This window comes from Prunus persica, chromosome G6 (genome assembly GCF_000346465.2).
Source record: "Prunus persica cultivar Lovell chromosome G6, Prunus_persica_NCBIv2, whole genome shotgun sequence".
In the NCBI taxonomy this organism is placed as follows: Eukaryota; Viridiplantae; Streptophyta; class Magnoliopsida; order Rosales; family Rosaceae; genus Prunus; species Prunus persica.
The window spans coordinates 12,085,861-12,101,208 of NC_034014.1; the positions used below are offsets into that span (position 1 = coordinate 12,085,861).

Sequence of the window (15,348 nt, forward strand, 5' to 3'; positions counted from 1 at the left end):
TGCTTTAATATGAATATCAATTCACAGGCTTCAATACTTTGAAGAACACACCCAGATACTTTGAACCTCAATTGACTTTAGTTAACTCCTTTTATACACGCTCCGCATTATTTAGTTTTTTTAGTCCATGATGTTGGTATCGTCTTTACTGGTGGATCAAGACTAGCACAGAAAGGAATGATAAAATGAACCATACTGCAAAGCAAGAGGAATGAGACAATGAAGGGTATTATGAGACAATGAAGGGTATTATTGCAGAGCTTGGTTCCTTCATCGTTTTTGGAATTTATGCAACTCCAATATATTTTTGCTCCTAAGGAGTAAGCTTTATTCAGAATAATAAAACCAGAATTAATTAGTCCAGAACTTGCAATGTTAAAATTAATTGGTTGGAAACTTGCAACATCATAATTAACTCATTGGTTGAAGAAAGAAAACAGGTTCAAGGATATTGAGAAATTGCAACGTAATAATATATTGAAGAGCAGTGTAACTTTTGGGCGTATATAAAAGGAGTTAACTAAAGTCAATTGAGATTCAAAGTATCGGGGTGTGTTCTTCAAAGTATTGAAGCCTGTGAATTGATATTCATATTAAAGCGAGGGATATAAAGCCAATTGCCAATTATTTATTTGGGTAGTTGTTAATTAATTTAGAAAAGTGGAAAGTTTGTTAGGTTAATAAGGGTAAATCAGGAAAAATCTTATTGAAGTATTGTTTCTCTCTCATAATAATGTTATCAAATAAATAAAAAAATAAAGAATTAACTATAGTTAAACCCATGGACATGTGTCAACTTTTGAAAGGGGTGGTGAGGGTATACCTAGGATTAAGGTGGTGAGCAAAAATGCACCCTTTTTCAAGTTACGCTTCCGAAAAAACACTAAAATGACTACATTCAAATCAATTGTTAAATGTTTTCCGATTTTAGTGATTTTTTTAATATAGATAACTTATGAATAATGACTTTAAAAGTAGACTATTCACATCAATGAATACAACACAGATTGTGCCCAACAAGAATGTCCTTTAAATAAGCTTATTTAAGTGACAACGTGACTTGAGATAAACATGTTGGACAATTCATTTTATGTAGAGGGCTAGGAATATATATATATATATATATATATATAAGAGGAATGCTAGCAACCTTCTCTCTAACCTTCTCTTTTGGACCTTCTCCCTTCTTCACATGACAAGTGTCATTTTCCTTGCATTTAAAATAATGTCATTAATGCATCACACAACCTAGTTTTTGTTTTCTAAATTTACCCAAATTAAAGGAAAAGTAATCGTGATCGTGTAGTGAATCAGGAAAATTTAAATTCCGTGAAGATAATGTCAACTCATCATGCATGTCATATTGATAATTTCAAGGTTTGCAGGTTTGGAGTCATCTATGAATGATGATTTAAGGCAGTAAATATGGTTTACAAGGCAACCTGTTTATAATTGGATTTGGAATACTAAATCTGGTCACACCACAAATGCCTAATTCTCTACACCAGCATTCATAATATTAACTGGCAATAAAATGAAATCTCTGAGTTAATTATTTTCCATAAAACCTCCATGGTCAACGTACCTGGATTGTAAGGAGATTTTATACTTCATATAAAATGCAAAAGGTGACCTTCTGTCTTCCCTATAAATATCTATAGCAATTCTCTCTCCTTTTCATGTGCATGTCATCTCCTCTCTCCCTTGATTTGCTTTCTTGCCTCTCTTCTCCTTCTTTAGCTGTTACAACTTTTTCGAAAACATGCATTTTCTCGAACCGAAGAAATCTAGACATATAAAGCTGGAGAAAGAGAAAAATAGAGGTTTTTGTAACGGCTAAACAAGGGAGAATAGAGGTAGTAAAGCACCACAAAGGAGAGAGGAGATTTTGCGACCAAAAAACAGGAGAGAAGATCAAGAACATGTGGAATGGAAGAGAAAGATCCTAAGATTTTATAGGGAAGACAAGGTCTAGTTTTGTTTTTGACAAAGAAGACAAAATCTCGTTTAACATGGGACCAGTGTGGTCCTAGGCCCTCACTCCATTTTTATCTCTTTTATTTATATATATTATATATATTATATTATATTAGTTTTAGGATATTTACCTTAAAATAAGATAATATATTAGGTTCTTTTTGTCTACAAATAAACCATAAAATTTCTTGATCTCCCTTCTACTCATCTCCCTTAAATCTTGTAGGTTTGTTTATGATATTTGCAATATAAACTCCTAAAGTTTTAACCTTTTTTTTTCTTTCTTTCTCTTCCTCTTTTCTTTAAAGCTTTGTGAATTTTTTATTTTCATCATTTTTTTCATGTATGAGTTGGGTACCTTAATATACCAATTTAAAATATGAAATTCATGATAATTAATTTATGAAGAGAAGACAAATTTTATGAAGGGCCCCATCTAATGTGAAATCCTGACTTCGCCACTCATGTGCATTGAGTAAAGGGAGCTTCCATTTTGTTTCCAATCATAAAATATGGCGTAGCAAATGAAAGAAAATTAAGCTAAACTATCCATACCTAATTAATTTTCCCTCTACATTAATGGTCGTTCATGCCTTATTATGTCCAATTTTTCTCTAATTTGTTTTTCTTTTTTTATAAGATTTCAGCAGGATGTGGAGGTGCATTTCGACCAGAGATGTTTACATATATAGACGCTTGGACTTTTGATGGTTAGAAGACATGTTATTTTTTTCTTCTATTTTTTATTTATTTCAATTAAACGGATTTTGAATGTACTATTTTATCATCATTTAATGAAGTGTCTCTCTTTTAACATTTTTATTAACTATGGATAATTTATGGGATTTTAAATATTTCACTTTTAAGGCATTCAAGATTTGGACCAGAGATGTTTTACAAATTAATGTAGGTGTTTGCACTTTTTGATGGTTGGAGAGTGTTTCCCTCTTTTCGGCCGAGGTAATCGACGGAAGAAACTTTTGGTCTTTCTTCTTTTGAGTGAGGGCCGTGCCACCACTAAACTCAGAATTTGGGCTTTAATGGAATGCGAGTAGATGAGTGTGTTGTGCTTCTAACTTCTGATCAAACGATTGATCGGTCAAGCAAGGAACCTCCTCTTGGCCTAGGTTCTTTCACTTCCTCAGGCTCGATGATGGTTAGGCTTCGTACGGATGTTTTTGTAATTTTTAGGGTTTTAAGTAAAAATAATGCAATTAAACTAAATGTGTGTTTAAACGTAAAGACAAGAATTAAAGTGCGACAAAATAAATCAAAGCAATAAGTAAAGCAATAACGAAATAAAAGCGATAAGAACGATAAAATAAAATAAACTTAAAATTAAACGTAATTGAAGTGGGATAGCAATGACAAGAAAATATAAATTGAACAAGAATTAAACTTACACTATAAAAAGGAAGAACTCGCTACACTAGGTGCGTGAAAACTAAAATCCTAAGTCTAGGAAAAGAGAAGTGTGAGACAAAAGATAGGTTTGTCTGTCTGATGTCATGTGTCTTCTGCCTTCATTTGGTGAAGTTTATTTAAAGCATCTATTGGCCCATAGGCTGGCCATTGAATGGCCAAATGTCAACTCTATTAAAATTCTTTCCTTTCGAGGGCCCCTAGATCCATGGGATTTCTTTGATGGAGATATTCTGATTGCTTGATTCTCTCTTGCTTCGGAATATTCTGAATTATCATCCACCTCCTTGATTTCTTTCCTTGTGAGGAATTTGTCACGTGCACACTGGCCTTCAAAAATCTTGAGCGCGAATCTGTGGCTTGGGCTTGGACCTCTGAGATTTCATCTTGACATCTGGTGGAACCTCGTGCCCTTTGAGTTTTTATAATTCTAGAGTTGGCTGACCATTGGCCCTATGTTGGACTATCTTTGAGTTCTCAAATATTCGAATATTGGGAACTCGGTGGACATACCTCCCGCCGAATTCCCTCGGCAGAAATACCTCCCTCCAGACTTCAACTCCCACGACCCAACTTTGCTTGCCTAAGTGTTGCGAGGAGGGCGCCAAGGTACGCAAGGAGAAAATTCGCCCCGACCTAGCTTTTTGTAAGAGGAGTAGCTGACCAAGGTATTTAAGGAGTGCCCAACCCAATTTTTTGAGAAGTGCCCGGCCACTTTGTCAAAAGGAAGCATTCGGCCAATTTTGCAAGGATACGCCCAGCCACTTTTGTAAGGATACATGAAATTGGTACTTAGGTGACGAGGGGTAAATTTTATGACACAAACAAGATGCAACAATCTTCACACACTTTAGACCTTGACCAAAAACACTTATGACTAGTCAACTGCTAGTCATGAACAACTATAATCAAGAATGCACATAATGCATGCCACAAAGTACCTGCAACCCTAGAAGATTACTAGTGACAACCTAGGCACTCAGAAGGACCCGTCAATCTAGGCATCCCCTGTGCTAGCAACAACTATGGTGAAAGTGTGTGATCTCATCATAATCAAGCAAATACCAAACAACAGATAAAGATGACTAGTCAACTACAAAGGACACTCATACAGAATTCATACGATGACTAGTCAACCACCAAGAACACAAACCCAAAAAAATTTCAGAGATGCAAATCAGAATTTATTCACCCAGAAACCCATCATTGGGTAAAAACTGGGGGTCATCAACCGACCAGGCAATCTACTAAGTAGAAAAAGATTCTTACAAAGAAACACAAGCAAGATCAAGAAAAACCTAGATCTATTTAGGAAGGTGAGCTATACCTCCTTTGTGCAATCTTCTTCTCCAACTTAGCAAAGCTTGAAGCTCAGTTCTTCATGGCAATGGCAGCTCCTTCTCCAGCTCATTCATCCCATGGCACTAGCTTGCAAGCTCTAACTCAGACAGAAACCAAAATTTGGATTCAAAGGAGAATGGCCAATTTCTTCAAAAAACCAAACTCTTGAAGAAATCAGTTTTGAATCTGACCTAGATATAAATGAGAGAGTGTTTTATGAAGTTATATGCAAATTCGTATTTCAAAAGCAGTTTTTTTCAAAAAAAAATCAATTTGGAAAAAACTCATAGATGAAAATATGGTTCTCTCTTGAGGAAGAAGAAGAGAAAGATGGCAAGCAAACTTTCCAAAACTTCCACCCAAAAGAGACGGCTACCAAAAGAGGAATTCTTTGGCATTTACACACAAAAGTTCCCTAGGTCAGAATGACACATGGCACATAGAGAGAAATGAGAATAGGACAAAAAAGTTGGTTATCCAGCTGGATATCCTACAGAGCTAGGATGACTAGTCATACGAGAAACAGATGACTAGTCATCATTTTATGAAAACAGTTTAATGCAATGTTATGCAAAGCACAATTTACCTTTGTCAATTTGGTTGAACCACCATAGGATAGTTGTTAGTTAAGAACACCTAGAGAAGCTATTCTTAATCTAAACATGAGCTTTGATAAAAAAAAATAATAATAATCTTATTACAAAGTTGTCAAGGGAAGCCAAAAGAAAATTACAAAAACCATACATTTACAATACGCCCGACCACTTTTGCTAGGGGAAGCGCCCGGCCATATTTTTGAGAAGGCACCACTGCTTTTGAAGAAAACACCTTGGCTGCATTTTTGAGAAGGTACCATAGCTTTTGAAGAAAAGATCTCAGCTACCGTTTTGAGAAAGCACATCGGCCGCTAGGAATTCCGCTGCTAGGAATTCTTCCTTGGCAGATTGGGTGAATTTTGACCACCCCTAAATAGAGAGACAAGAGAGAAGAGAAGGAGAAGAGAAAGAGGAGAGAGGGAGAAAGAGAGAGGGGGCATGGAAGGCAGTGAGGTGGCGGTTAAGATCCATAGTATGTTTTTGCTCCGCTCCATGGTTAGTTCGTTGTGAGTGGCTAGTCCTGGGCACCTATGACCCTTTTGAACTATTCAGACATAATATATGACTTCTAATTTTTATAGGGGTAGACTAATTTTTTATTTTACAAGAGATATATTATAAAAAAAATTTCTCTTAAAACAAAAATGTAAATAAAATTTTATAAATCAAACAAGGTCACATTACAAGCAAATATAGCACAAAGAAGTACAAAATATAAATAAATACCAAATAAAAAACATTGTTCAACTACTTGAGATCTGAGTTGAGTAAGTTCCTCAGGAATTGAAGTATCAATAGTAGATGCAGAAGGTGTATCCTTGCTATCATTACCACTTTTTTTTTTTAAATGAATAAATAATTTTTCCTCTCTTTGCTGGTTTATTATCATCATGTGACATGATATCCTAACAAGAAACACTAGACACCAAAAATTATATATGCTAATTAATAATTTCAAGTTACAAAAATAAAACATATATCAACAATCCCCAAAAGTTTTTACCTAAACCTTAAATCATGAAAACTTAACAACAACAATTAAAGTTGGAAATTGAATATAAAAAAAAGGAGAAAAACTTACCAAGATTGAAGAACCCACTGAAGATAGGTTTGTAAAAAAATTTAGAGGGGGAGAGCTATTTCTTCTAGGCTCTCAAATATGGCCTTTTAGGTGGCTAGAAGCAAACTTCTAATGTCTGCTTCTAATCAAATTTATATAGACTATGGATTGCATGTTTACTATTTCCTATATGCTTCAAGATTTGGCTTATTCCTACATAGAGAGCTGAGCTTATTTTAAATATAGGGCTAGGCTATTATTTACTTTACCTAGATTTGGCTTATACCACTAGGGGTTAGTTTGGCATTGTTGTGCTGTGCAAATAATCACTATCAGATTTGCTTTGAGAGAAATCAGTTGTGAGAAAAGTAGTTTGGTAAACTTTTTGTTAAAAGTGTTGTAGGTGTAATAATCAATTTCTAAGTGTTTGGTAAATTTTTTTGTGAAAGTGCTGTGAGCTGTGTATATGACTAAAAAGGGAATTATGTTGGAATGACTATTCTGTTAAAGTGTTTGATAAAAGGGAAAACACTTTCACTTATATATTATATTAAATTTGTTTCCATCACACCTTAAAAATTATTTTAATTATAATAAAGTATTATGTTGAAAATTAAATATTTGTATCCAAATAAACTAATGTTTCAAGTTAAATCCAATATATTCCATTAAAAAAAAAATCTGTCAAATAAACAAAGAAACAAAGAAACAAAAACAGGAACAGAAAAAAAAAACAAATAAAAACCAACAGTAACAACTATTGAAGTTAAAACCCTAGAAATTCAAAAGAAAGAGGAAAGAATGAAGTTGAGAAGAAATAAACATAATATGCCGCTTACTTGAGTCTTGTGGCTTCTCAAGATTGTGCTTCAATTGATCTAACAAGAAAAAATAATAGGAAGAGTAGAAGAGATTCAAGAGAATAAGAACTCTGTGAAAGAGATGGCTTGAAGAAGAGATTGCGTGAAATAGATTAGGGTATTTTCGAAAGTTTGTAAATTTCATTAAACCTAGCGCCTCTTCAAAACTGATTCTCGCATAATTAGAATATGAAAGCATCTTATTAGTTGCTTTGCCTTATAGCTTTATCTCACATCAATTTTTAACAATAAGTGATTTTCTCATAGTTTACCAAACGAGCTGGGCTTCCTAAATTTTTTATAAAATCACTTATCACTCTAAATAAGCAATACCAAACGAGCATTAAGCTTACAAAAAAAAAAAAAAAAAAAAATCAACACTAGGTTGGAGCCCACTCAAGCCCAAGTGTACATCCACTTGTGACCTCTATGCATGCTAGCCTTTATATTCATGGAATTACCTTATGCCAACTTGACAATCCTTATTAAGTATAAACAGTATGGGAATCAAGTAAAGGATTGACATAGATCTCATTGCACTCACCCTTACTACATTTTCACCTCCACTTCTGAAACTATGGAACTTATAGTAGAATTTTTCTTTAAATTAATGTTTATATGAATACGCTTTGTCCCTTATATTATGAATGATTTAAAGCATCCACTAGAAAATTGGCTACCTAAAAATTTGTTGGGCATAAAAGTTCTCTATACTATGTTTATATATAAAAATAAGAATAGAAAAACCTTAGGAATTTATTGATAATTAATCACACAAGAAAAGAAAAGAAAAAACCCAATAATTTCTTTTCCACATTTTGTGGATAGATGGAAAACCAATAATCATGCAAGATTACCTTATACATTTGACATACTCAAGTTTAATTATAAAAAATAAAGGGATAAAGTTCAAATATGATATGACAACTTCCATAATAAGCGCTCCTGCCTCTCTTTCCATAACTTTTTGTTAAAAGTGCATTCTTTGCGGCATAAAGACACTCCTCACAATAGATGCCAGAAAGGTCACGAGTACATTGTGTCGTACCATAAATTAAATGATTATTTCCAATAAGAAGCTCTCCATGAGCATACATTTGTTGGTTACGAGTAGCTTCAATACATAATTTGGTTAATAACTGATTAACTTTATGATCAAATAACAGAGGAGCATTAAATGACTTGTTGTTAGTCAAATAAACCCCGTTAGTCGTGTCTAGCTAGTACACAAAATAAGTTTATACTCCAGTACTTAAAGAGGCAATCATCATTGCACTAGCCCACAGACATTAGTATCAATTGTTCTTGTTTTTCCGCTCCTGTTGGCCTTGGAGCAAGTCCCATATCCTTTTGAATATGCTGCTTCACGTAATTCTCTTGTTACTGAATTCAGGTTATTTTTATTAAGTCCATTGTCTTCAAATGTTAGACAACTAAAACAATTACGGATCCAAATATACGAACATCCATAAAAAGGAAAAAAGATAAGAAACACAATAGAGGGATTAATAATTTTTCTGGACAAACCATGTTGAATCTATTTGAACTTGATTAGTTCAATTGCACATAATAATATTAAATTTATAATAGGTCGATCGGTGAGTTCTGAGGAGAGAGTCATAAGAGCAACTGATGAGTTTTTCTTTTGTCTTTAGAAGTTATTTTATAAATGGGTAAATTTATCTTTAATATTTTAAAGATAAAGTGAGTAAGAAAATATGACACAAAAGTGGAAATAGCAGCTCTCTATTTAAAATGTTCTTGGACTTTGTTAACCACGTGGGGTGCTGTAAACTAAGGGACTCTTCTATATTATTATTAGTCAATCTGAAATTACAAACACAATTAACATAAAAAAGAGTACAAACATACATAACTTCAAGTTGTCGAGATACAGAGCTGCTGCCAATTGCTGAAGTGACAGATGCAAACTCGAATATTATTACATGCAAATTAAAACACACAAAACATATATATCAACTGCAAGTTAATGATCATCAACTTGCGTATTATTTATTTATTTTTTGTTAAAGGCAAACAAGAAGCCGATTCAAATCAGTCGTGGGCTACGCAGGTGGTTAACAGGTTATTCCAACCACAAACTAGGTAGAATCTTGCTGGACTTGTTTCTGAAAAATATTTAAAAAGACAAGAGTATTGTAATTAACAAACAGAACTTCAATGTATAATTTATATTTTGAAGTCTAGGAAAGTCAGTGCAACGATAGAAGATACTTACGTATATTTGTTACATCTCTCGTCAACGAGTAGCATCCTTGCATGATCCACACCTCCTTCTCGTATGGTGTTGTGAAATTATTGCAAGCGCACAATTCGTACAAGTAATATAGAAATAAGTAGAGTATCGTTCCCACGAAGATTATAATTTCCTATTAATTACCAATTATGATTAATGCATAAGTTTATTTGAACAGTTGATTAAGAAGATTGATTAATTTTAAGAAAACTAAAACAATTATGAAAAATAACAATTTAATTAACGATAGAAAATTAAGATGATGAGACACTAGAGCATCCAACTTCACCATAACCAATTCTACTTAATTCTTATAGCCAATTAACCCTAATTACTATCCATGTTGACAGTTGGTTTCTCCTAATTCATTTGATATCCCCTCTCGGGCTCAACCAAAAGTATTCTCAATTAACAACCCATTCTCTCTCGAGCAACGGATTTAGAAAACCAAGAACCCATTAAGTTCTATGAGAACCTACAAGAAAACTGCATGAATCATGTTAGTCCCTCTCGGGCACTCATTCAAGTCATGGTATTTGTTACAAGAAGCAAACACCAAACATCTCCTCTCGGTCTCCGCTTGGATCATCAATTAAATATTAGCTAGATATTTAAATCATTAAGAACAGTAACAAATACTCAACATGAGATAATAATCAGAAATTAATATAACGATAGAAATTAAGTATTCAAGGTTAGGCTACATCGTAGCCCTAGCAAGGGAAATTAGTTCATGACAGAAGAAAATATAAACAAGAGAATTATTGTCATAAAACCAATTTGGCCGATGGACTTGATCTTCAGAATCTTCACAGGAACACCTTCAAAAGCTCCTCAAATAATGCAGCAGCAAATTCTTGGCTTCCTCTGATATTTCTCTGGTTGAATGAAAGTTGGTGGAAAAATATGGTAGAGAAGACGATGGTGGAAAAAGATGATGGGTAATGGATCTTTTCAACAATGACCTAAACTCCCTATTTATAAAACTCCTAGAAATCCTACCTAAGGAATAATTACAATTGTTATAAAAATAGGATTCCTTCTAAAATAAGGTCTTCTTTATTTCTCCTTATTTGACTTGATAAGACTTGCACCATCTTGAACTAGGAAATTTGACAACATTCCTTGCAACAAAAGGAATGACTTGGCTTCTTTTTAATTGATCTTCATCTTCTTGCCTTTTTTAGCACACTTTCTCCTATTTCACAATTCCTTCACAAATCTCACAAAACCAATTAAAAACAACCAATTTAATCTGAGAAATTAATAAATAAATAAGCAAAGGAGGCATAAAATATATATAAAATATAGACTTATCATATGGACTCTACAAATTTCTCTGAAACACATTCAAATGTGTATCCTTGTAGTTTAGTAAGGTGCTCAATACCCTGTGGCAATGTCTCTAATCCCAAGAACCTATAGATGCCTAAGAACTCCAGATTTGGCATCACCTGTTTTTCTATGGTCATCTTGTTTAATAATGAGAGATTCCTCAACTCCAAATACCTAAGCTTCACAAAGCCTCTACTGAAACACAACTCTTTCCCAACATAGGAATCATTAAGGCAAAGCGAAAGTAGAGAGGGCAATGCTTCAATATGAGGTCGTAAATCTTCTTCAAGTCTGGACCCGTGCAGATGCAAAGATGTAAGACACTGGAGTGAACAAAACCAATGTGGTACTTTTTCTAGTTTGCCTATCAAGTAAAGTCTATCAAGGTAGGATGACGGTGAAGACAATGCATCAACTCGAAGAAATTCCTCTCCATCTGCTACCAATAAATGCAAATGGGAAAGGACCTTCATCTCTTGAATTGAGGCACATAGGTCCTTCTCGTCTCTTTCTTTCACATTTGTAATGCCAAGGACCTTAAGCTGGGTCATACTTCCAATAAGTCTAATAATATTTCCTTCTAATTCAATACATCCTAAAGATTGCAATTTCTTCATCTTACTAATACTTGATGGTAATTTTACCCCAACTACCTCTGAACCGCTTTTGGAATGCCACATAACAAGATGGCGCAGGTTGAGCAACTTGGAAATCCCTACTGGAAGTGCCTCTATTCTGTCCACGTGAGGTCCAAGGTCTGAAGCTTGCTGAGCCGTCTTATGGATTCTGGAAGCTCCTTAATTCGAGTTTTTCTCAAATTCAAATATTTTAAATTAAACAAGTACGTTAGTTCATCTGGCAGACGATCAATTGGGACACCCTCCAAATCTAGAACCCTCAACAATGGAGAGTCAAAAGGAAATTTCTTTGAGAAAGAGAATGAGGATACGCCAGTGGCAAAGACAAGAAAAGAACGAAGCCGTGACATACCTTTGCGTGATCCAATTTCTCCATTAGTTGTTTGAATTGACAAACGGAGGGCCCCAGTTTCTTCCATTGTTTCACTCCCATCAAGAACGACACAAAACTTTTCTTTTTCTGCTATAGACATAGCAATCTCCCGCATAAGATCGTGCATCTTACATGCTTGTTGGCATTCTCGATACCTTTCCTGTAGCATGTTACGAAAAATGAGTTCCATAACATAGCTGTTTGCAACTTCTTCTGGTGTTACCCCCTTGACATGTTCAACAAATCCTTCGGCGATCCACAATTTAATGAGCCTCTGATTTATGATCACCTCATCTTCTGGAAAAAGGGAACAATATAGAAAGCACTGCTTTAATCGGTATGGCAAATCATTGAAACTAAGCAACAAGATGCTCTTCATAGGTTCTAACAAAGAATTGTTTGTTAGATGCCAATTTAAGCTATTGTAGACTTCGCTCCAATCGGTAAGTGACTTCTTAGAAGACATGAGACCACTTAAGGCTACAATTGCAAGAGGCAGACCTTCACACTTTTCCACAAGTTCCCGAGCTAATGGCAGAAGTTCCGGTGAACAAGATTTGTTATGATAACTTGAGAAGGCTTTCATGCTGAAGAAGCATCTCTCCTTTCCAGCGGTTGAATCTTGTGAACATGGCTTTCAACTCCAAAAGAGTACGAACCTATGTCCTCTCTTCGAGTTGTAAGCATGACTCGACTTCCAAGTTGTTTATCTGGAAATGAAAGCCTTATTCTTTCCCAAAGAAGGATATCCCACACGTCATCCAATACAACAAGGTACCGTTTAGTCTCCAAGTAGTTAACCAAAATCTCAACCAATTCGATATAGCACATGGCATTCATGTCTGCAGAGACCTCTTCCCTCCTTGCTTTGTGGAATTCTTTGATCAATCTTCTAAGTAAGTCTTCAATCACGTAAGATTGGGAAACAGTAATCCAGGCGTAACATTCGAAATGTTTCTTGACTACCTCGTTGGTGAAAGTCCTTGCAACTAGAGTTGTCTTCCCTGATCCTCCCATCCCTACCACGGAGACAACAATTTGGTGTTGCTCGTTGTTCATCACCCATCCCATCAACATTTTCTTATCGTCTTCAATCCCGACGAGTTCATTCTCCTTATGGTAAAGAGAAGACTCCGCTTGGTTCTGCACCCATCTGCGAATATCCTCAGAAGTACATTTTCCTTCTACGGCTACAGCACCACCATATCTCTTATTTCTCTCTGGAATAGCTCTAATCCTTCCGGCAATTTTCTTTAACTTCTTGGCTATTTGACCCATATACCAAAGGTTCTTTGGAAAGTGAATGGTTTTGAGGAGCCACTTTGGACATGGACCGCCCCTTTGTTGCTTGTACTTGTTATGCATGAATTCATCAATGATGTTTTCGACATCATTGGCCAAGTCTCGAATACTTGCGACGCACGCTTTCTGTACTTCTGTGTGTGCTTTCTTGCCTCCGTCATCATCCTCTAAGAAGGATTTCATGATCACCAGCTCCCGCTTAATCTCATCAACTTGATCACGAACGCCGGCTATGGATACTGCTTCGCTCTCAAGAATGCTTACAAATTTGTCAATGAAGAGGTCAGCTGCAACTAACGTCATAATGGCCTTATTTTGAACACTGAGAACTGAAATTCTCAGTGTTTAAATGGAAACATCTTGATTTTCAGACGACTGTAGACCGAAAATTCTACTATACTTTAAAAGTATGGATACATCAGATGAGATCAACGGTTCACATTTATTTTAATACAAAAAGGACAAATTATTAGATATTTACTTACACAACCTGCTGCTTCAGGTTTCAAAGAGACAGCTTCTTTTTTTCTTTTTCTTTTTTATAATAATAAAGAAAACAGCCTACCTTTTTTTTTTTAATTGTGGGAAGGAGCTTCTTTCACTACTACATTTTACCCTTTGCGCGACGAATAACAAAACGTCGCGCAAAGTCCCATTTAGTCGCACTAACTTCAGCGCGACAAAAAATTCGTCGCGCATATTCCGTCGCGCGAAGATCGTGAAGAAAGCCTTTGCGCGACGAGGTAAAACCATTCGTCGCGCAAACATGTGCGACGAGTAAACCATCGTTGCACCAACGATATGGAGACGAAACAATTGTTCGTCGCATAAAATTTGCGCGACGAACAAGTATTCGGCGTACGTATATTTGCGCGACGACAAGACTAGCGCGACGAAAAACCATTCGTCGCGCAAAACTTGTTTGGGAGACGTAGATGTTCGCCGCAGAACCATTCGCGCGATGAGAAAGTTTTCGTCGCTCATATATTTGCGCGACGAAATTTCTGTCGTCGCGCAGATGAAATGCGCGACGAACAAATTCGTCGCGCAAAACCTGTTTGCGAGACGCATGTATTCGTCGCGCAAGAATTAAAAGTAATTAAAAAGTTGAATTTTTATTTTTTGTGTAGGTTTGCGCGACGAAACATTTGCCGTCGCGCAAAAATAATATTACATTTTTTTTTTTTTTTATAAATAAAATTGGTTTTTTTTTTATTGATTAAACAATGAAATTGCAATAAAAATAAATTAGAATAAAATTTTTTTATAAAATAAGATAAATGTATTACAAACATATAAATGTTTATGATGAAAAAAAATACACTAATCAAATAATGAATCAAAATCAACCGTGTCGTCGCCAGTATGCGGCTCGGAGGTCTGGGCATTCACCGGGGCAGTGGTCTGATGGGGCTGCGCGGGATGGACGGGCTCGGAGGTCGGCGCATCAAAATGCGGGACTGGAATGCCGGACTGTGCGAGGGACTGCAGAATGACCGACATCTGGCTCTGAAGAGTGGCCACCTGTGCTGTCAAAGCAGTGACCTGACTGTTTGACTGCGCCGATGAACGAGGTCTAGGCTCCCTCCTCCGGGCATTCCCCATCCCTCGACAATATGTCCCCGACCTCCTCCCGAGAGTCTGATCCAACGTCTCCGTCAAGATCTGAAATCCAGCATCCTGTGGAGGAGCCACAGACTCGATCGGGGTCTCGGGAGGAAGCTGGGAGGCGGACTCCTGAAGAACCAACTGGCTCCTCTCCACCATCGTCGTCTGTTGAACATAACATAAAATATAAATTAAAACATGCATATAAATTGAATGCGTAACATAAGAATTAAAATTAAATAATACTTACATGAAGGGACTCGGCCAACTCATTCCCGGGTCGAACATAAACGTCACCAAAGACGTCGATCTCTGGGAACTTGGACCCCTCCTAAATTGAACAAGAGAAGAAAAATATTAGTATGAAAAAAATAAATTAATAAAAATGACATTAAAAATGAAATATAAATTTTGTGATTATTACCCGACGCCGTGCATCCATCCTATACGAAAAGGGTCTGGAGCCGGAATGGTGGAGAAGGGTCTTCTTCTTCCTATTACCCTTATTCACTTGGGCTTTATTCTGTTATACAAAAAATGAAACATATTAGTTAAAATATAAAAAATTAAATAATAATG

General features: G+C 35.7%; 1 pseudogene; it reads right to left on the bottom strand.

The window, feature by feature from the left end:
- Positions 10,830–13,464, bottom strand: LOC18773840 (annotated as a pseudogene).